We start from the raw sequence: 17,644 nt of genomic DNA, 5'->3' as shown, positions 1-17,644 counted from the left end.
TTAAACAGCTTGCTTAATATGTTAAATGATATACTCTTTTGATATTTTACGTCCTTTTTTCTGGACATTAATATTAGACGGTTTGTTGCACTGCCCTGCATAGAGTGGTAAATAACTCTTAAGTAGTTAAGGCATGTTAATTTCATCTTTAATCTTCTACTCATATGTGACTTCCCAGTAAGCAAAGATGCAAAAAATAATAACAAGAGCTTAGACTCGGTCCCATTTCTTGCCCTAAGTCTTCAGGCCCTCTTTGAAGTGCACTGTTGTTGTGACATTGTCAGAGGGTGAACAAATGGGGCATATAGGGTCATGGAGGCTTGGATGGCTTGAAGGATTGCAGGCAGAACTGGGATACACGTCTCTTTAGCTGTATAAGTCACTACTGCTTAAATCATGGGTGCCAACTCATGTTATTTGGGGGGGGGGGGGGCAAAAAACATATTCCCTGAACAAATGACAGACATTTGGATAATTCAAGTATAATGTGATAATAACTTGCATAATAATTTATATAAGTTCATATTGTTTTGTCTGGTTTGTTAACATTTAAGTCAGCACAACAGGTTTCCTGTTTTTGCTGGTCTAGATGCTATTTAGATTTACTCTAAAACACAGCACAGTTTTAAGCTCATAAACTACCAGGAAAAGACTGATGTTGTCTCCTGTAATGTTATGCAGAAATCATACAGAGAAGAATACAGAAGACACAAAAATTTGCCACATAATATAGTTAAAATGTTTAAAGCACGATAAAAACACTAAATGAATTCAGCTATTACAGGTTATGACTGAAATAACAGGTCAGCCTGCCTAAATGTTTCTTAAAATCTACCCATTATACAGTGGGGGAAAAAAAGTATTTAGTCAGTCACCAATTGTGCAAGTTCTCCCACTTAAAAAAAATGAGAGAGGCCTGTAATTGACATCATAGGTAGACCTCAACTATGAGAGACAAAATGAGAAAATAAATTCAGAAAATCACATTGTCTGATTTTTAAAGAATTTATTTGCAAATAATGGTGGAAAATAAGTATTTGGTCACCTACAAACAAGCAAGATTTATTAATGGCACCTGTTGAAACTTGTTAACAGTAAAAAGACACCTGCCCACAACCTCAAACAGTCACACTCCAAACTCCACTATGGTGAAGAGCAAAGAGCTGTCGAAGGACACCAGAAACAAAATTGTAGACCTGCACCAGGCTGGGACGACTGAATCTGCAATAGGCAAGCAGCTTGGTGTGAAGAAATCTACTGTGGGAGCAATAATCAGAAAATGGGAGACCTACAAAAATCAAAAATCCCAGAACCACACGGGGGGACCTAGTGAATGACCTGCAGAAAGCTGGGACCAACGTTACAAAGGCTACCGTCAGTAACACACTACGCCGCCAGGGACTCAGATCTTGCAGTGCCAGCCGTGTTCCCCTGCTTAAGCGAATACATATCCAGGCGCGTCTGAAGTTTGCTAGAGAGCGTTTGGATGTTCCGGAAGAGTATTGGGAGAATGTCTTATGGTCAGATGAAACCAAAGTAGAACACGTTGTGTTTGGAGGAGAGTGAATGCTGAGTTGCATCCAAAGAACACCATACCAACTGTGAAGCATGGGTGTGGCAACATCATGCTATGCATCATGCTGTTTCTCTGCAAAGGGACTGGGACGACCTGTCCGTGTACATGAAAGAATGAATGGGGCCATGTATTGTGAGATTTTGAGTGCAAACCTCCTTCCATCAGCAAGGGCATTGAAGATAAAACGTGGCTGGGTCTTTCAGCATGATAATGATCCCAAGCACACTGCCAGGGCAACAAAAGAGTGGCTTCGTAAGAAGCATTTTAAGGTCCTGGAGTGGCCTAGCCAGATCTTAACCCCATAGAAAACCTTTGGAGGGAGTTGAAAGTCCGACAGCCCCAAAACATCACTGCTCTAGAGGAGATCTGCATGGAGGAATGGGCCAACATACCTCTCATAGTTGAGGTCTACCTATGATGTCAATTACAGGCCTCTCTCATCTTTTTAAGTGGGAGAACTTGCACAATTGGTGACTGACTAAATACTTTTTTTACCCACTGTAGGAGCAGAAACTACCCTTAAATGTGTTTAAAACGGAGAAGCCCAGCTGTCGAAAATGGCTCTCAGTGGAGCACAGCTGACAGCCATGGAAAGAAGCCTCTAGGAAGAAAATAACCCTATACTGTTAAAAGTATAAGATCCTGCTTTTGGAAGTTTTTTTAATTTGGAGATGTACCCTAAAGGACATTTGGGGAACCTTTAAGAAACCATGTCAGAAACCTTTTTATTCTAAAAGCCTTTTCCTTGAGGTTCCTCCACAGATTCAAATGGAAGAACCTCCATAGCTTTCCCAAAGATTTTTAACAGTGTAGTCAGTTCGGTCTTTTTTTATGTCTGCACCAAGAGAACAAGCAACATTATGTGATAAGACTTGGTAACATACATTTCTAATGAAAAAAAAGAACAAAAATGAACAGGGTTGGGTAGTAACAGAATACATGTAACGGTGTTACTCAATCAGGACACAAAAAAAACTTTAAAGCAAGGAGGTGTCAAATATACAGCCTGATAAAGGTTCTAATCCTGTCCACAAAATCAATTCATATATATCCCTAATATACAGTGGAGGAAATAAGTATTTGATCCCCCACTGATTTTGAAAGTTTGTACTCTGACAAATAATTAAACACTCTATGATTTTTATGGTGGTTTCATTTTAACAGTGAGAGATGGAATATCAAAAAGAAAATCTATAAAATGAAATAATATTTAAATAAAAAATATAAAAAATAATTTGCATTTCATTGAGGGAACTAAGTATTTGATCCCCTAAAAACCATGACTGATGTTGGCTCCCACAGACCACTGACACACCCTAATCTCAGTGAAGTCATTATCTGCATGAGAGACATCTGTCCCAAATTGTCATTGTGTAAAAGGCCACCTGCCAAGAGACTCAGTGACATCTCCACCATGGGCAAGACTAAGAGCTGTCTAAAGGTGTCAGGGACAAAATTTTTGACCTACACAAGGCTGGAATGGGCTACAAAGCCATAAGTAAGAAGCTGGATGAGAAGGTGACAACTGTTGCAATTATTCGGAAGTGGAAGAAGTACAACATTACTGTCAATCGGCCTGGAGCACCATACAAGATATCACCTTGTGGAGTCTCATTGATCATGAGAAAGGTTAAAAATCAGCCAAGAATTACACGGGAGGAGCTGGTTAATGATCTCAAGGCAGCTGGGACCACAGTCTCCAAAAAAACATTGGTAATACACTCAGACCTAATGGTTTAAAATCCTGCAGTGCACGCAAGGTTCCTCTGCTCAAGAAGGCTCATGTTCGCCAATGAACATATTAATGACTCCGAAAGAGACTGGAAGAAGGTGCTGTGGTCAGATGAGAGCAAAGTTGAGCTCTTTGGTCTCAACTCAACTCGACGTGTTTGGAGGAAGAAAAATACAGAATATGACCCTAAGAACACCAGCCCCACCGTCAAGCATGGTGGTGGAAGTATTATGTTTTGGGGGTGTTTTTCTTTTAAGGGCACAGGCCAACTTCACCGCATCGATGGGAAGATGAACGGGGCCATGTATCGCAAAATCCTGGGTGTCAACCTCCTTGCCTCTGCCAGGGCACTGAAAATGGGTCGTGGATGGGTCTTCCAGCACGACAACGACCCAAAACATACAGCCAAGGAAACAAAGGCGTGGCTCCATAAGAAGCATATCAAGGTCATGGAATGGCCTAGCCAGTCTCCTGACCTCAGTCCCATAGAAAATCTATGGAGAGAGCTAAAGCTTCGCGTTTCCAAATGCATGCCTAAAAACCTTAAGGATTTGGAGATGATCTGCAGAGAGGAGTGGGCCAAAATGACTCCTGAAGTGTGTCCAAAAAAAACTACAAGAAATGTCTGACTGCTGTGCCTGCCAACAAGGGTTTTGCCACCAAGTATTAAATGATATTTTACTAGGGGGGTCAAATACTTATTTCCCTCAATGAAATTTAAGTTAATTTTTATTTCTCATTTCATGTAATTTTCTAAGTTTTTCTTTTGATATTATATGTGTCACTGTTAAATAAAAAGCTGGCATAAAATTATGAGGCGTTTCATTTATTTTTTTGTATTAAAACCTTTAAAGTCAGTGGGGGGTCAAATACTAATTCCTCCACTGTATGTCATATAAATCTTCACACACATCTCTTTTACAAGAAAAAATCTTTATGGAACAGAACCAAAATTGTTCTTTAACGACATTGTTCAAACAACCCATTTTTTCACCTTTTTTTTTAAGAGTGTGTATTAAACAGGAGATTTGTTTAATGAAGACACAAGGGCCCGCGCGATAGGGCAACTTTAAGCTGGTGTTTAACAAAACCAAGTTGCGGCATTATTTGGAGTAAGCCATAGTACCGCCTCCAAATGGAGGGCCAAGTTCCATATAACGGGATATTGGAGACAGGCCATGAAGTGGGCGTCCCAAAAAGATTGTTTCCTCACCCTGTTAGCACTTAGGTACCGTAGGCTGTCCTCTAAAGATTTACAGTCAAGGTTTGCAGGATGATATGGCCGACGACTCTCTGCAGTCAATATCCGGCCTTTGACTGCCCTTCACCCTCAGGCCCGTTTGCGCTGGTGTCTGCAACACGTGCACTGGAACCTGAACATGCGGAGAAACGTGTTTAGTTATGAGTCCAGATTCTGCCTATGGCAGTTGGATCATAGGGTCAAAATGTGAAGAAGACAGATAACTATATGCTGATAGCTGCAATGATAGAGCAACATCTTTTGGTGAAGGCAGTGTAATAGTGTGTGGGACGGCTCACTGGAAAAACAAAGCTTGTGATTATTGGAGATATATTCTGCAACCAGTGGCAATCCCATATCTCCACAGTCTGAGACCGAACACTATCCTTTAAGATGAAAATGCTCGCCCCCACAGAGTGGGATTTATCAGAGACTACCTCCAGAATTTGGGAGTGAAGAAGATGAAATGGCCTGCCAGAAGTCCTGACCTCAACCACACTGAACACTTGTGGGATTAGCTTGGGCATGCTGTTTGTGCCAGAGTGACCAACACAACCACATTGACTGACAAATGCTGGTTGAAGAATAGGATGCCATCCCGCAGCAGTGTTGGGCCAGACCAGAATGAGGAGGGGGTGCCAGGCTGGTGTGACTGTGTATGGTTCTTCCACACACTACTGAGGCTCCTGTTTGTTAAATGAATAAGTTACCAATACGTCTTGTTTCTTCAAACTTTAATCATTTAGTCCACCAAACGAGTCATTGGCAGAATAAGCTGTTTGCCATTGGCAGAGAGGATTTGGAAAATTTTTCATAGGCACAACCCACATTCACAGCTCTGCTGCTCATCCAACAAATGCATGCTCCTTACAAACGTGGCACCATTTAAAAGAGAAATTAACAGGCTTTCCAACGGTATAGGATTTATTGCCAAGAAGCACTGTTACGACAAAGAAATAATCTACCAAAAACAAATTTCCTTACTTTTTGTGCTAAGTCTATAAATGAAACTTATAAAATCATAAAATTTGCACAGTGTTGAGAAAAACCATTCCTTCTTTAAAATGCATTTAATGTGAAAGGTTTCTGATTTGGCCATTCCAAAACACAAATCTTCTTTTTTAACCATTCTGTAGTTGATTTACTTGCTTTGGGTTGTTGTCTTGCTTCTCCCAAAGTCAATTTGGTGTCATGGACTTCTCACTTTCTCCTATTAAGTAATTTGATAGTCCTTTAAATTAATTGTTTCAATAAGTACAAGTCATCCAGGCCTTGAGGCAGCAAAGCAGCCCCAAACCTGATCCAGCTAACAGACTAATTAACAAGTGCTTTCTTGAAGGTAGTGTGAGCAGGGCAGGAGGTCTTACAAGAGAGTATTTAAATTGAAACAATACTTGCATCAGCCAATACTTACATCAGTAGCATTAATTGCTTGTGTAGCATGTTTACTTATAGCATCATACTATAAATACTGACTGAAATCTTTACATCTTTAAATAAAAGTACATTTTATTATATAGTTTAATTCTATTACTAAAACTGTTATGTTGCCTAATATCAATGACATCAAGCACAATGACTTATCAACGTCTTGGAAGTGGAATGGGGACTGCTTCACATGCTGGGTGTCCGCTTTTAAAAGGTAAGAAGCAACATGCATGCACATACACAACTTAACAGACTGACTCTGAGATATGGCTAGATATATGTTGATCTGAAGTCACTAGCATTACCTAAGCTATAGTTGTCGCACTGGTCCAGTATGGCACTTCGGTTGGCTCTCCTGGTGCTATGAAGCTCATGCTTGGGTTAAGTTACATTTACATTTAAGGCATTTAGCAGACACTCTTATCCAGAGCGACTTACCAAAGCACTTTGTTTACTCAGAAAATATTCTTAGCTAGTTTGTAAATGCTAGAATCCAAAAGATACTGGTAAGCTTAGATACTACTAAACACAAAAGTCATATGCATACCACAATACTAAACATACACTACATTTTGCCCAAGTACTCTTGGAAGAAGGGGATTTTCAGTGTGCGTTTAAAGACAACGAGACTCTGCCGTTCGGACACCCAGGGTGAAATTTCACTTCAGGGGCCAGGACAGAAAAAAAATGGATCTTCCATGGATCTTAAAGGATGGCGGGCCAGGTTGAGCCGTACTTGAAGTTCAAAGGGTTCTTGATACAGATCTGCTTTTGACCACTGTCATCAAGTACGGGGGGCTGGTCCTCTCTTGGCTTTGTAGACCAGCATCAGGGTTTCGAATCTGGTGCAGGCAGCTACAGGAAGCTAGTGAAGAGAATGCAGCAGCGGAGTAACATGGTTGAACTTAAAACATTGCCGCTGCATTCTGCATCACATGGGTGGCCTCTTTACAGAGGAAAGGTAGAATTCCTCGGATGTTGTAAAGGAGAAATCTACATGATAGAGTCAGAGTTAGATACAGCGCCAGAAAATTACTCACTTTTTGTTACAACCTTCAAATGAATTGAACTCTGTTATTAGTTTTTTTCAGACTAAATGCAGTGTCCCCTAATATTTTTGCATATTATTGCATGATATTAGTTTAGTTGGACAGTGCGTCTTATTAATATTAATACATTCACAAACATTTGCTTTTTCTACAGATTAACACTGCTTAAGTGGTGAATATTACATTGAAGCAGCTGTGGAGAAGATATACAGACTTTGAGGAGAGACTCCTGATCTGTCTGCAGTTTACGAAACTGACCAATAGGAGTTTGGAGTGGAAAGGCTGTCTCACCACAGAGATCAGCCCAAGACCCAACAGCACCAGAGATGTGTACAGTTTTAAAAGGTACAGAGCTTGGGGTACTATACTTTGGGCTGTCATGAAAGAAGCTGTGGTTTGCGCGTCTCTTTTTTCTTCCTTTTTAATATTCTTAAAACAAACTATTCACATTCAACTTTGAGAGGAGGTCTATCCTAAAAATAGTGTGTCAGGGGATTATATTTCAGTAAACTCTGGTCCTACACTTTTAAAATAGTTAACTCATTTTGATAAGTTAATTATGTTAACTGTGTCATATACACTGCTCAAAAAATAAAGGGAACACTTAAACATGCTAATATAACTCCAAGTTAATCAAACTTCTGTGAAATCAAAGTGTCCACTTAGGAAGCAACACTGATTGACAATCAATTTCACATGCTGTTGTACAAATGGAATAGACAACAGGTGAAAATTATTGGCAATTAGCAAGACACACTCAATAAAGGAGTGGTTCTGCAGGTGGGGACCACAGACCACTTCTCAGTACCTATGCTTTCTGGCTGATGTTGTGATTACTTTTGAATGTTGTTGGTGCTTTCACACTCGTGGTAGCATGAGACGGACTCTACAACCCACACAAGTGACTCAGGTAGTGCAGCTCATCCAGGATGGCACATCAATGCGAGCTGTGGCAAGAAGTTTTGCTGTGTCTGTCAGTACACCAGGAGACGTGGAGGAGGCCGTAGGAGGGCAACAACCCAGCAGCAGGACCGCTACCTCCGCCTTTGTGCAAGGAGGAACAGGAGGAGCACTGCAGGAGCCCTGCAAAATGACCTCCAGCAGGCCACAAATGTGCATGTGTCTGCACAAACGGTTAGAAAACTCCATGAGGATGGTATGAGGGCCCGACGTCCACAGATAGGGGTTGTGCTCACGGCCAAACACCGTGCAGGACACTTGGCATTTGCCAGAGAACACCAGGATTGGCAAATTCGCCACTGGCGCCCTGTGCTCTTCACAGATGAAAGCAGGTTCACACTGAGCACACGTGACAGAGTCTGGAGATGCCGTGGAGAGTGATCTGCTGCTTGCAACATCCTTCAGCATGACCGGTTTGGCAGTGGGTCAGTAATGGTGTGGGGTGGCGTTTCTTTGGAGGGCCACACAGCCCTCCATGTGCTCGCCAGAGGTAGCCTGACTGCCATTAGGTACCGAGATGAGATCCTCAGTGAGACCCCTTGTGAGACCATATGCCGGTGCGGTTGGCCCTGGGTTCCTCCTTATGCAGGACAATGCTAGACCTCATGTGGCTGGAGTGTGTCAGCAGTTCCTGCAAGATGAAGGCATTGAAGCTATGGATTGGCCCGCCCGTTCCCCAGACCTGAATCCGATTGAGCACATCTGGGACATCATGTTTCGCTCCATCCACCAACGTCACGTTGCACCACAGACTGTCCAGAAGTTCGGGGATGCTTTAGTCCAGGTCTGGGAGGAGATCCTCATCAGGAGCATGCCCAGGCATTGTAGGGAGGTCATACAGGCATGTGGAGGCCACACACAATACTGAGTCTAATTTTGACTTGTTTTAAGAACATTACATCAAAGTTGGATCAGCCTGTAGTGTGTTTTTCTATTTTAATTTTGTGTGTGACTCCAAATCCAGGCCTCCATTGGTTAATAAATTTGATTTCCATTGATGATTTTTGTGTGATTTTGTTGTCAGCACATTCAACAAAGTATTCAATGAGAATATTTCATTCATTCAGATCTAGGATGTGTTATTTGAGTGTTCCCTTTATTTTTTTGAGCAGTGTATATATAAATCATTGATTTAAAGCTATGTTGTCATTTACTCATAAAGGGATTAAGTAATGATTCACTTGAGGTAGCAGGAAATGAACCACAGAGCGATTGTCATCAAAAACAAGTACAAAGTCATGACCATAAGCAATCACAAAAATGTAAGAAGAACCAAAAGATGAAAAATCATCCAAGCCTAGATATTAACCTATGCCAAAAGCTATCCAAAAGTATTTGTTTGCCTGCCATCGCATGCATATGAACTTGAGTGATTGTTGACGTAAGGCTTGATTGCAGCTGCTCAGCCATGGAAACCCATTTAATGAAGCTCTCTACACATTGTTCTTGAGCTAATCTGAAGGTCACATGAAGTTTGGGGGTCTATTGCGATTGACTCTGCAGAAAGTTGGCAACCTCTGTGCACAATGCACCTCACCATCTGCTAACCCTGCTTGTTTTACATGGCCTACCACTTTGTGGCTGAGTTGCTGTCATTCCCAATCGCTTCCACTTATAATATAGTTATAATAGCATAGTTATAATACCACTTAGAGTTGACTGTAGAATATAATAATTTGCACAGGTGGCATCCTATCACGGTACCACGCTGAAATTCACAGTGCTCCTGAGAGCGACCCATTTATTCACAAATGTTTGTAGAAACAGTCAGCATGCCTAGGTGCTTGAATGATTGGATGGGTGAATGAATACTTTTGCAATATGGTGTATGTGTGCAGACCCTTTATGGAATGGTGTGATTGTTGGCTGTGGCCAGTCAGATCATTAAGGCATTAGTGAAGTGCCAATGTTCTTCTGGGCCCCCCCCCATTTCCCTTCCAGTCTAGCAAGTACTGCATGCAGCCACTACAGTGGCAGGAGTCCAGTAGGGTGAGAACTATATAGCCAGGTCCAGCCACAGAGGGGGAGTGCCCTGGGGCCCTGTGGGACTGCATCAGCAGGTGAGATACGATAGGAGGCTGGGAGAAATAAATTATATTACCTCATTCAGTTAGAGATGTGCTTAGTTGTCCACTCAGAAAATATCCATAGTCACTGCCAAATACAACAGTCAGACTTTAAACCAGTGATAATTTTGTTAATGAAAACTATGACTAAAAATATTGTTGATGACATATTTTTCATGACAAAAATGTGACACGAATTAAATAAAAAGTTACATTTGAAAACAATAACTGACAATGTACTTTTGAATAACTTTTCAAACCATCCCTATCACAATGTATTCTAATGACTGGAAATTTGTGTTTCACCCTTCCTCTTGCTTACAAATGTTCTAAAATCTCTAAAATTACATTTTCTAAATTGTGGAGTAACAGACAATAAACAATAAATAATTGTATTTTGTCCATATTCCAAATCTTTATAGTTTGCCAAGTTCATTTAATCAAAATAGTTGCTGCAATCACTACAACTCCCATAATCCTCCGTTCTCTGACACCATGATCACAGGTCACCAGCTCACCAAGCAGCTTCAAAGATCTTCATTACAGGCCTACTAACTACACACACCTGTTTTACGATCTGGAATTTAGAATACTCCCCCAATTCTGTTCGTTGCATGCTGAGAGAGTCTATTTTGTTGACCCTTTCCTTGTGAAAAAAAAGTATACTTAAGCACTAAAAGTATATTTGAATTAGTGAAAAATACAATAGATTTTGTCAACATCAACTGTGTATTATTTACAACCTATATAAAAAATGCTCATTTAACCAAAAGTATATTTAATTGCCATGTCATTTTTAAGTGTATTAAGTGTGCTTTTTAAAGTAATGCCTTAATACAACCTAAGAAGTATCATTGAATAAGTTAATCTCACTCACATACTTTATGTATGTAGGCTTCATACTTTAACAAATGAATATAAAACTGTTACATCAAATTAAAAGAATTTTTGTCCTTCCTGTAAGGTGTAGCTCTAGGGCAAGGCCACCAGAGGGAGGCCCTGAGTCTTCCCAGCCAGTAATTGAGCCCAATTCACTACACCTGGGCAGTAGGCTATATGGGCACACAGATCCAGTTGCCCCACTGCTGGATCTTTTGACTCTGCTGGAGTGTGTGTGCCAGTCAGTGTCTCGAGCTGAAGGCTGAGTGGGTGTCACTCTCCTTCGTGTGTGTTTCTCCCGAGTTTGTTTCCCTCTGTGTGAACCCCAAGTTTGATGATCGTGGTAGCTCACTCAGTAGCGCGCTGGCCTGCCAACACGGCGGCCTGGGTTCAAACCCCGCTATAGGTGAGCACCACATTACACTTCCAATATTTAGGGAAAAAAGTGCCCTTTCTTGTCATGTAGTCTGAGTTGTTTCAATGAAGTATGGTGACCTTTATGATGTGCCTTGTATTTGGGCAGCCCAATGATGAGTAAAACTCATACTTTTCCCCATTGGCTTCTGGCCCTTCTTATTTGCGTACTGCGTGTGTGTTTCCCCAAGTAATTCTCCTGAGGCTACCTTCCTCCATGTTTTCACTTATAATCTATATTGTGGTATACTTGCCTGGTCTGAATGTTGAAAGCTTTGCGGCGGAGTGTGGCTTTACATTGGCTTTATGCACTAATGCAAAATTATGCCATCAGCCTTTGTGAAGCTATGTAACCCATAGTCAGCAAACGTTAAACATAAACTGATCATAATCAATTACTGATATGTTAAAAATAAATGAGTGATAATAAAATACAATTTAAACTGCACCTAAGGGTCGTTTAGTTGCAGTATATTCTAGAAAAAGTAACATGGAAGTGTATGCAATATGTGCATCAGTACCCAAAGTAGTGCATTTATAATATATATAATGTACTAACTATTAAACTCTAAGGTGTAAGTTGTATTTAGACATTGCTTAATTATAATTGAAATATGCTCCAGTTGCCATAAGTAAAAAATATAATACATTTAGTATGTTTTTAAGAATGTGTAAAGTTTTAATGCTAAAAGTATGTTCTTTTCATATTAAGTATACTTAAAAGTGTATTTAGGTATTTTTTACATAGATTGTTTTGATCTTTGGATCTACCTTTTGTTTTGTTAGCCTGGCTGTTTTGGCTCTTTTTGTGTTTGCTTTTCCTAATGCTCATTACTTTCCAATGTTAAAACTCATTATCCTGTTTATGCTTTTGCTAACCACTTCTCTTTTGCTCTTTTATAGTAAACCCAACCCATCTTTTTCTATCCATGAGCATCTGGTTTGTGTCACAAACATTACAACTGTTAAATGTGAGCATTTATCAACCTTCCCTTAAACAATCTTGAAAGGGAACAATTAGATGTGCCAGCATTCAAACAACTCTGAACACTGCTCAATTTCTTAACATATCACAGTTCTTCTGTTATTCTGCCAATACTACTAATATTTTATAAATATTTTATCAAATAATTATATTAAGGGCAACAAACACTGTAGTAGATGATATGTGGCTTGAAATTTACATGAATGGGCAATTGCTAAAGTTCTGTTACCTGTCACTTTTACAGCAACTTTAGAAACTTTTTTTCAACTTGAATGCACTGAGCTTTAGACTTGTAGTAAACTCATACCAAACATGAGAAATGAGTGTCTGTTTGAACCTGCAGTTTACTGGCACTCTCATCTCATTCTGTGTAGTATAAGCCTGCTTTGTTCTATATCTGCTATATTATACTCTGTGATGCTAAACGGCATTGTGAGTATGGTAACTTTAATAGAGAAAATATAGTTGATCTGTTCAGCACATTACTTTGTATACTGAAACTGAAAAACATTTAGTTATCCAACCACATTTCCACTAGACCCACTGTCCTAGAGAGGACAAATAAGATTAACAGAAGAAGAATGTTATGAAAGATAAGTACCCATAGCAGTTTACAGAGTAAAGGGACAGAGTGCAAGTTGCGATTTGAACTTTTTGTGGTGGTGTGTGCAGGAAAAACAGAGAGTGAGAATAGGAGGGATAGAACGTGATGATCAAAGAAGTCAAGGAGAGTTAGATTTTAGATGCAAAGCTGGAACAGGTCCAGTGTGTTGCCTGCTCTTCATGATGGATCAAACAATGTTAGTGACAGAAGAAGGCAGAATGATGCAGTTCTTGTGTCATGCAAGGTTGAAGTTGCAGGAGGACTAAGTATAAGAAAAAGGATAAAGCCCCATCATTAAATGCCATTGAATGTACACATGCCTATTAAACACACTACAATTTTTTAGCGCAAATTACTTAAATACAAAAGTATATTATCTTACTTGTTATTTTAAATAAATTATGTGCATGTTACTACAAATTTCCTATAACCCCATACTAAGATATGGCTATCCATGTGTTTACTAATGCTTGTGGCAGTTTTGTTTACACCTTACAGCACGGATAATAATGCCTTGTGTTTTAAAATACATAAAACCATCATAAAATTTCAGTTGTGTCATGCTGGGTCAGGTGTGTCAGTAAATTACCAAACACTTGCAGAGATGGAGCTGAGCAAGATTTATTTAAAAAAACACAGAGAATACAAACAGGATAGCAAAACAAAAGGAGCAAACAGTCAGCAGCAATCTAGGGACAAAACAGAAAAGGACTATGACGAACCAACCTGGACTGGGCAAAACAAAACAGGGTCTGGGAGGATTTGAGCTGATACAAGAATAGGGGAATGACACTGGGAAGGTATAATGGGGAAAACTGAAATACGCTAATATACGCTGTGCTCAGGAGGGGCAGAAAAAATAAACAACAGAAAGCCACGCTTTGCTTTGGTGTGTAAAACTAGAAAGGAACAGATCAGGACAAAATAAATAAATATGCGCGGCAGCTTCCTGGAATCCCTGCTCATGCTTCTATGGGCAGGGGGAGGAGTGCTGGAAGCTCTTCTGAGGAGAACAAGACAACGAAGACTTTAAAATACCCCCCTGAGGCGGCTGAGCGGGTTCCCTTACGGGCAACAACCGAGGCGTGAATCCCTTGGCTGGGGCATCCGCGTGGCAAGGAGCAGGATACGAGCGAAGAACACTGGGAAGAGACTGGTCCGTTCTAGGGCGTGCCCGGGGCCTGGGAGCCGGCTTGTCAGGGTAACGGGCATGAAAGTGGCAATCAAGGCAGGGTCAAGGACATGGTCAGCTGGCACCCAGGAACATTCCTCCAGACCGTACACCTTCCAATCCAGTAGGTACTGAAGTCGACCTCCATGCCTCCTTGAGTCCAGCACCTCTTTTACAGTATATGCGGGAGCCCTGTCAACCTTGACTGGTTCTGGTGGGGCATCAGTAGACAGTAGGCGTTCATGGAGGGGTACAGGAACATAGGTCTTGTCCGCAGGGCAAGCAGCAGGAATGGAGATATGTGCGAGGGCCTGTGAGATTTCAGTGTCTCAATGTCCCAACTGATAGCCTGGATATGGATGAATGGGCACAGGGCCAATGCCCCCCCTTCTGGTGAATACGAGGTAGCATGTCCCCTTTGGTGTTTCTAGAGCTGGGCCAGTAGGTTATAGAAAAGTCAAATCGTGAGACAAAAAAACAGGGACCACCGGGCCTGGCAGGGGTTGAGACATTTGGCTTGGCATAAATACTCTAAATTCTTGTGATCAGTGACCACTTGAAAAGGGAGGGCAGCACCCTCCAACCAATGCTGTCACTCACCCAGGGCCATCTTAACTGCGAGGAGCTCCCGGTCTCCTACGCCGTAGTTCGGTTCGCCTGACATGAGCTTCTTGGATTAGAAGGCTACTGAAAGAAGTTTGTTGCTCTCCCCATGCCGCTGGGAGAGGACCGCTCCCACCCAAATGTCTGAGGCATTTACTTTCTGATGCGCACTAGATTATATGCATTGCGTAGGTCCCATTCAGTGAACAGTGTGGCGCATCGAAGCTGTTCTAGGGCGGACAGAACTAGAGGTAGGGGGTAAGGATACTTCTTAGTGATAGTGTTCATGGATGGATGGATGCAACCCCCCCTCTTTTCTTCTTGACAAAAAAGAAGCCCGACGCCACCGGAGACTTGGATGGTTTTATGTAACTCTGCGCCAGGGCTATGGTGGTCTATTCTGCCAGTTCCGCCTGTTCTTCCTCTCTTGTAAGGGGATAGATGAATGCTTTCGGGAGAGTACAATGCCTCTGGTTTACCCACTGGATATGTGACCGGGGAAGTGGTGACTTGGCCAGGTGACCTAGTGGGCTCAAACAAAGCCTGTACTAGCTATGTGAGCTCTTGGACGCCACCCACTATTTGGGCGACCTGGTACTGTTGGACATTTTTAAGTTGTTCTTTGTTGCCACTTTAGTCTCTTTAGATTTTGTCACTTCAGTCCCTTTAGATTTTAATCAATGTGTTCAGTGTTTTCAAGATGGCATTTGACGTGTTAGAACCTGTTGCATCTCTGTTTTAGAATTCTCTGTCAAGCACAAAATACTCCTTTGTCTGGTAACAACCCCTTCATAATTTAATAATTACACTTTTGTGCGCTGGGGTTTCAAGTTCAAGTGTCATGGAGGGCTCTAGGACAGATCTCTGGGACCAAGCAGCTTTACAGAGATCCGTTAAGAGGATCCCTCTTTTGAGCAAAAATGTTGTTAATGAGCCAAAGAAATGCCAAAGTCCATAGCAGTATAAGTAGCACTGTGTATTGTATGCAGGAGGGTTGGGTGGTATAATGGTAATATTGTATACAGCGACAATGAAAAATTATGACAGTATCGCCAAATGTGGGCTGTATTTCATTTATTAGAGAAGGAAACCAATTGAATTGTGACTTATCTAATCAACTACATTGTTTTTAATAACTTCCCAGGAACATCCTCTTTTCTGGCCTCATCCAGTATGGTAACAGGTCAAGGAGTCCTGGCATATTCACAATGTCGGCATTGGACTTATTCTGACACTGAAGCTGAACATCTCTGAACATCTACTAATCTGAGCTGATTCCCATGTTGGGGTGCAGAGGTATAGTTTTATACTTACTCTTCCCTATGTCAATGTCATTTTAACACTGGCATAAATATGAATATACTTCTGTCTTTTTTTAAAAATATGTTTCTACAGCAACTTCTTTATAAATCCAGACAGAAGAACCAAAGTTAAGTTAAATCAAGAAGAAGTCAAGTCAAGTCAAATTTATTTGTATAGTGCTTTTTACAACTGTTGTTGTCACAAAGCGGCTTTACACAATCAGTAATATAAATAACATAAAAAGACATGAAAGATCGAAGACCCCCAGTGAGCAAGCCAACGGCGACAGTGGCAAGAAAAAACTCCCTCAGAGATGGAGGAAGAAACCCTGGGAGGAAACCAAGACTCACAAGGAGGACCCATCCTCCTCTGGTCAGAACTATTTAGAAATGATTTCTCACTGATTATAAATTGGATATTAAAGGACATCATGGATTGGATGGTAATAGGTGGTAGACACTAGATCATTTATACTGAAAATAACAATGGTGAAATATAGTCTGTATAGCTGCTGGGATAAGAAAATATTACAAATTATTTTGCTAATGAAATTTATGTAAATGTAAAATGAGTCATTTTCCATTTTGCTTATGAATAAGTAATAATAATATTTATAGGTTGAGTGGTTGATAAAATGACTTTTACTACTGTAAAACAAATATTTTTGTGATTGATCAGTTACCTGTATTGCAATAGAAAAAGCTATTTGATACTGAACCAACCATGTATTAAATAAAAATGCCTCTGTCAAAAATGTCATTTTTGCCATTTCTCACTTTTTGACAAAATATAACGATTGTTGTTTACATTGAATACATAGAAATAATGACTTTGGTTAATACAATCAATTTTCTAATCAACAAAGTGGATTCCACCTCCAGGCAGTTGCCAGGGTGTTGCTACATGGTATATATGGTATCCCAGGTGTTTTCCATGGTGTTGCTAGGTGATTGCTATGGTTTTGCTAAGTGGTTTCTATTGTTTTCCAGGGGGTTGCAGTGGTGTTGCTGGGTGGATGCTATGGTTTCTCAGGTGGATGCTATGGTATTCCAGGTTGTTGCTATTATGTTGCTGAGTGGTTGCTAGCTAGTTGCTGTGGTGTTTCAGGTGTCTTTTTCAAACATTGCACATTTCTGGAAAAACAGTAATTATTAGTCAATGACTGGCATATGCAAATTTGTCAGGTTCACTATGGTGCATTAGAAGATCCCAATGTCATGTTTATCAGCTAAATTATATGAGACATTTATTCATTTTAAAATGGGGCTAGTGGCTACCTGTTTTGCTTAAATTGGTAGTAGAGCATCCATACCTAGAGATACGCATTGAGTTTCATGGTGATTGGCCAATTCTTAGTCTGTTATACAGTGTAGGAGATATGGACTTCGAAGTCTGATGCTTCACAATAGCGCCACCATTCAGCTCAAGTGCCTGAGGAGTGGGAGGGACTACTACCTGTTGACCAAGTTTCACTTTGTTTTATGAGAGAAAAAGAAGTAGAAAACCCCTAACAAAAAAAACAAACTGGTTATTGGACCCCTAGTTACTTTAAAGTCCTAAGGATAATTAGGCTACCAAATGATAATTACACTGCCTAGTGAGTTTAAGTGCAAATTTTATCTACTGTTTTTGTCT

The 17,644-nt window shown here is 40.7% G+C and overlaps 1 protein-coding gene and 1 long non-coding RNA gene across 6 annotated transcripts in view; both read left to right on the top strand.

Moving 5' to 3' along the window:
* Positions 1-17,644, top strand: part of sytl5 (synaptotagmin-like 5) — a 37,872-nt gene that overhangs the window by 8,406 nt on the left and 11,822 nt on the right. The window lies entirely within an intron of this gene.
* Positions 2,001-17,626, top strand: LOC140561304 (uncharacterized). The gene is made up of 5 exons (XR_011980050.1): positions 2,001-6,190; positions 7,180-7,370; positions 12,248-12,315; positions 15,852-16,003; positions 16,103-17,626. It is a non-coding gene; the product is annotated as an uncharacterized lncRNA (long non-coding RNA).

The sequence above is a fragment of the Salminus brasiliensis genome, chromosome 8 (genome assembly GCF_030463535.1).
Source record: "Salminus brasiliensis chromosome 8, fSalBra1.hap2, whole genome shotgun sequence".
NCBI classification, from domain to species: domain Eukaryota; kingdom Metazoa; phylum Chordata; class Actinopteri; order Characiformes; family Bryconidae; genus Salminus; species Salminus brasiliensis.
Note: the sequence above shows the minus strand (reverse complement) of the source record. Positions and strands in the feature narration are given on the sequence as shown.